We start from the raw sequence: 5,777 nt of genomic DNA on the forward strand, positions 1-5,777 counted from the left end.
ACTTTTTATTAGTTTTAAGAGCCCTTGGTAATGATTCTTGCCAATGAATGCATATCCTTTACCAAATCAGAAGTTCAGTGTTAAATGAGATACCTATTCTTATAAGCATCATAATGAGTATTTGTATTTCAATTCTATTTTTCTCAATTTTTATAATACTCTCTTAAAAATGCTAATAGAGTCCAAGGAATACATAGGAAGAATTTATAATAAGGGTCCTTGGTATCAGCAAATCTGACTACTAATTATTTATCTTCTCTTAAATTTGACTGATGTTTTGAGGACCTTGCCATATTAAGATTTTGTTTTAAATTATAAAGTGCTATAGAAATTTAGATCTTACATATTATGGATCTTGGTCCTTGAAGTCATATCCTGGATTTGATTTCCTTTTTTTTTTTTTTTTTTTTTTTTTTTTGCCACTTGTTACTGTGTAGTTTGGGGCATACTACTTAACTTCTCTGAGCCTGTTATTTCATTTCCTAGTACCTCGCACCTAAAATTTCAACAAGTACTAGTTAAAATTACTATGTAAATTTCATTCAATCATGGCTGGCTTTAGGACAAATATATTCCATAAAATAATATAAATAAACCTATATGCTGAGGTTGTTTTATTTATTTGTTGATAAGCATTTAGGTAGGTTGTTTTGATCATTTATTGTCAGGTGATGAATAGCGTTTTTCTTTTTCAAATGCACTGATCTCTTAAAGAAGAATGGAGCTGCCTCTTCCAGTCTCAACTGCTCCAGGAGCAGCAGCTTACGGTGCAGACATGGCCAAGTCCAAGAACCACACCATGCACAACCAGTCCCCAAAATGGCACAGAAATGACATCAAGAAACCCCAACCACAAATCTATGAATCTCTTAAGGGGCAGACCCCAAATTCCTGAGAAATTATGAGTTTTGCCAAGAAGCACACAAGAAGGGCCTTAAAAAGATGCAGGCAAACAATGCCAAGGCCATAAGTGCCCATGCCCAGGCTGTCAAGGCTCTGGTAAAGCCCAAGGAGGTTAAGCCCAAGATTCCAAAGGGTGCCAGCCACAAGCTTGATGGCCTTGCCTTCATGGCCCACCCCAAGCTGGGGAAGCATGCTCATGTCCACGTGGCCAGGGGTTGTAGGCTCTGCAGGCCAAATGCCCAAGCCCAAGCCAAGACCCGGGCTACAACTCCAGCTCCAGTATTGGCTCTGGCTCTGGCTCCAGCTTCTGCTCCCAAAGGTTCCCAGGTCCCTGTGAAGGATCCACAGTAAAAACCTCTGTAAATGTGAGGACACAAGGACTGGTATGACCCCTGGGCCCCTGTCTGCAGAGGACTGGTGTCCTTCTGTTCTGTTTGTACAAATAAATCCAAAGGCAGGGTGGGGGGAGAAGGAGAAGGAGAAGGAGAAGAAGAAGAAGAAGAGATAGTCTTTTCAATAAGAAACTTACATCAATTTTTTCTGAGTAGTAAAGCAAAAAGCAAAATTCTATTACAATGCATGAACTGTTAAACAAAAACTCCAAACCACACGAATAACAGGGTTTTTTTTGTTTGTTTGTTTGTTTGTTTTTTTGGTATTTAGTGCCTCAGGAAAGAGTTTAGAGAACAGCCAAGTTACATGTTCCTTCAGACAAAATGTTGACACACGCCAAAAGACCTGAGCGAGGTGAATCTGATACGCAAGCAACATTCCGCCTGCACTGTGGTGGCAGGTAGTGGCCGTGGTAAGAATGGTGGTCAGAGTGCAGGAGAATATTTAGGCTGCCCAGGTTCATGAAACTACTAAAGGAAGAGCAAGGTAACAGCTGTGCCAGGGAAGGCTCTTGAGTATGAGGCAGGTTGGAGGCAGAAGGATCTTGTCTGGCCTGGAGGACACCTTTTTGAAGATAATTACTTTGGTTGCTATGAGAATCTGCATAAATGTAGACTAAGGAGTGAAGGGATATAAATCCAGGCCTCTGAAGAAGTTATATGAAATAACTATGGTCTTCAGTATCATAGCTCTTTGCTATGGGAAGCAGTAAGAAGAGAATAGATTAAATCATTCATCAGCAGCCTTGCCAAGAAGAACAGAGTGTGTTTTAAGAGTGCCAATTCCTAGTGAATTAGACAAAATTCTGATTTTTATCCAAGTAAATCTTCCAAATGTCACAAAAAGATGAATTTTATTGTATTTTTAAAAATTAAAAGTGAGAGATGTTTAACCAGTGGTAATGTGGTGACTGAAGGGATCCTTTCCTTCAGCACTAGGAGCTGCCACCCTTTAAAAAAAAAGAGTCCCTGACTTACAATGGTTCAATATATGATTTTTCTATGTCATAATGATGCAACTGTGGTGCACATTCAGTAGAAACTGTGCTTCAGATTTTGAATTTAGATCTTTTCCTAGGCTAGTGATATCTAGTATTTTACACTCTTACAAGGCTGGGCATGAGCTCCCATTCAGCCCCTTGATCACAAGGAGGAAGCAACCCATACCCTACAATGTAGCATGTGCTGTGCTATGAAGTTTGATAGCTGTAGCCAATGTAATTAAAGATTTTTTTTTTAGTTGTAGATGGATGCAAAACCTTTATTTTATTTATTTATTTTTATGTGATGCTGAGGATCAAACCCAGTGTTTCACACATGCCAGGCAAGTGCTGTACCACTGAGCCACAACCCCAACCCCACCAATGTATTTTTGACTGAAGATATTTTCAACTTATGTGGCTTTATTAGGAAGGAATCCCATCATAACTATAGGAGCATCTGTACAAGTAAGCACTGATTTCTTGGTCTCTTTCATTTCTTCTTTGGTTACTCTCTTACAGAAGAATGATTTCAACTTAGCAGCTCCATCTCTTCCCTCCCTCCTTTGTTTCCCAGGAATTATTTTCACTTTAAACATTGAAGCCAGGTGCGGTGGCACATGCCTGTAATTCTAGAGGCTCAGGAGGCAGAGACAGGAGGATGGTGAATTCAAATTCAGCCTCAGCAAAAGCAAGCAACTCAGTGAGACCCTGTCTCTAAATAAAATACAAAATAGGGCTGGGGATGTGGCTCAGTGGTTGAGTGTCTCTGAGTTCAATCCCTAGTCGGTGTGTTGTATTCCCCCCACCCTCGCCCCAAAAAGAATTGAGTTCATACCACATGCAGTCCAGCCGACACTGGGCATACAAAATGAATTACTCTGGACCACTGCCCTAGTATTGGTGGGTTGGGGATAGAAAGGTAAGAAATCTTATAATAATATAATATGATACGGACTTTAAAGTGAGGAGGACAATGTATTCTAGAAGAACAACGGGTGACATTTGAAATTCCACAAAGGCTAAATGAGCATTTGAAGAGAGGACATTTCAGAAATGGAAATTGAAGGGCACAGGCATGAGGTGCAAAAGCACATGCTTTCTTGGGAGACCAGTTAGTCACTTTGTGTGTTTGGAATAGAGTATATGTTGGCATATATAGCAGCTGAGGCTGGATAAGTGGGTATTTAATGATTTTATGTTTTGTCCTGCTGGTTGTGGAGAGTAATAAGAGGTTTTTAAGCACTCAGTGGGCCATCTCATTTCTTTTCCTGGCTTTAACTGGCATCCCTAAGTTAATTATTCCCAAATCCTTACCTGCAGTCTGACTTCCTTCCTATGCATCATAATTGTATTTGAAACTGCTGACTTACTAGCACATGTGTTATCCTGCTGGTGCTCAAGTCCAGTTTAAACAAACTTATTCTGTCCTTTTAAATTGTTCCATTTATTTCGTAATGTCACCATTTCTCCAAATCAACTAGGCTTAGCATGTTAGTGCCATCATCCCTTTTTATTTGTTTCCCCATTCTCCAGTGTTTAACAAGTTCTGCTAATTTTGCTCCCAAGAACTTTACACCTATTTTTCCATTTCTGTTCTTACTGCTGCTTCTACATGGCCCAGACTCCGATTCTTTCTTCTTTTGGACTTTTGAAGTAACCTTTTAGCAATCAATTATTTTTCTCTTTCACTTCTAATCTAGTATACATAAAGGCACCAGAATTTTCTTCCTAAAAAAATGAATCTCATCACATATTCTCAAAAAAAGTTTAATGGTTTCTCTCTTCTTACGGAATAATGTACAGATCCCTTGGTACCTCATCCAGGGCCCATGATGATCATTTGTCTTCATTCTTTCTAGAAAAACAATTTTCCTTCACTTCCTTGCAGTCATCTTTCTAATAAATAATCCTTGTCAGAAGTCACTCACATTACTATCATAATTCTTTTTTAGAAACCTCTTGAACACACCACACCTTATCTTATATTAAACTTAGTTTTGTTCTTCTAGTAGTACATTTTTTGGAAGGCAGTACAATAGTTACCTGTTGCTGTGTACAAGTTTCCCCAAAACAGAGAAAATTAATACAATGCACATTTGTTAATTCATAGTGTCACTGAGTCAGGATCAAAGTGCTGCTTAATTGAGTCTTCTGGGTTAGGGTCTTTCACAAGACTTCCATCAAGTGTCAGCTGGGACTACTTTTATCTCAAGATTCATTTGTGGTAGAATTTGCTTCTGAGCTCATTCAGTATCTATGGCCAGATTCAGCTTCTTCCAGGTTATTGGACTGGTGCCTTAGTTTCTCACTGACTGGCTAAAGGCTTCCCTACATACTTGCCATATGAGTTTCCTCATAAGGCTGCTTGCACTGAACACTTCCTTCATCAAAGTGAGCATGTGAAAGCAAGAACAAAAGCCATAGTCTTTTAAACTCATACTCTATTTGTTAGCAGCAAATCCAGTCTGCATTCAAGGAGACTTAAATCATACAAGGGAATGGAAACCAGGAGGCTGATGTCACAGAGCATTCTCACGTCACTCCCCACCATTGTGAGAGGCACCATATGTGCTACAGATCTTCAGTAGTATCTTGCTAATTGAATTGAAAGATAGCATCCTGGTTTGGAAATCAAATTTATGCCATTGTTAATAATCCCATTAATGTCCATGTTTGATAAAATTCAATCAAACTCTTTGATTTTTTTAATGTAATAAAAGACGAGGAAAAAAATTTAAAAGATACTTAGTAGTTCACTTAGAGGGTCACCAAAGGAACCCTCTAATTAATTGTGTGAAGCTGATTCCCGCATGGTGGAGAGGTAAGGGGAGTGGAAATCACCTCATGGTATCACTCTGAATTTCACTTGAAGTGAACAACAAATTATACACTGAGCAACATTTCCCAGTAACTTCTGATTTTGTTGTAATTTTAAGTTTCTTAATTTTATGTAATTAGGTATCGCTTTAAACATTTTAAAATTTAAGGCAGTTGCCATGTTTCATGTGGCTTTATCTGTAATGATGTATAAATTTGAGATATTATGAGTTTTGAAATGTAATTCTGTTTATCATCTTAAAACTTTCAGAAAATATACTTTTCTTACATGAGTTTGAAATAGCTTTTTCTATCATCTTTATGAGCAAAATCATATTTTCATAGGCATTAAAGGCCTAACTACTATTGTATGAGAGCTACTTCCTTAAATTTTTTTATTTCAGAAATGATTACTTTGATTCCCATGAATCAGTTTTATGTCTTTTCAAAGTTATAAACAGATTAAAAGAGTGTAATGTGAAAAGAGAATAAATTGTGTTAGAATTATTTCTGGTGTAGGTTAAAGTTTTATTCATTACTTAGGTCAAAATAACCTCAGCTTTATTATTTCTTTGACTGTATTATCTATTTTTAAGATGTTTGAGACAGAAAGAATGAAGCTTAAATTCCCAGGAGCAGCCAAATAATTGCACTTGGAATTTGTAAAATCCTTTCCTTTTAA

At 37.8% G+C, this 5,777-nt stretch overlaps 1 pseudogene; it reads left to right on the plus strand.

Annotated features, from left to right (window-relative positions):
- The first annotated feature begins 775 nt into the window (after window positions 1–775).
- Window positions 776–1,254, plus strand: LOC143393789 (large ribosomal subunit protein eL29 pseudogene; annotated as a pseudogene).
- The last annotated feature ends 4,523 nt before the right edge of the window (window positions 1,255–5,777 follow it).

This window comes from Callospermophilus lateralis, chromosome 3 (genome assembly GCF_048772815.1).
Source record: "Callospermophilus lateralis isolate mCalLat2 chromosome 3, mCalLat2.hap1, whole genome shotgun sequence".
NCBI classification, from domain to species: domain Eukaryota; kingdom Metazoa; phylum Chordata; class Mammalia; order Rodentia; family Sciuridae; genus Callospermophilus; species Callospermophilus lateralis.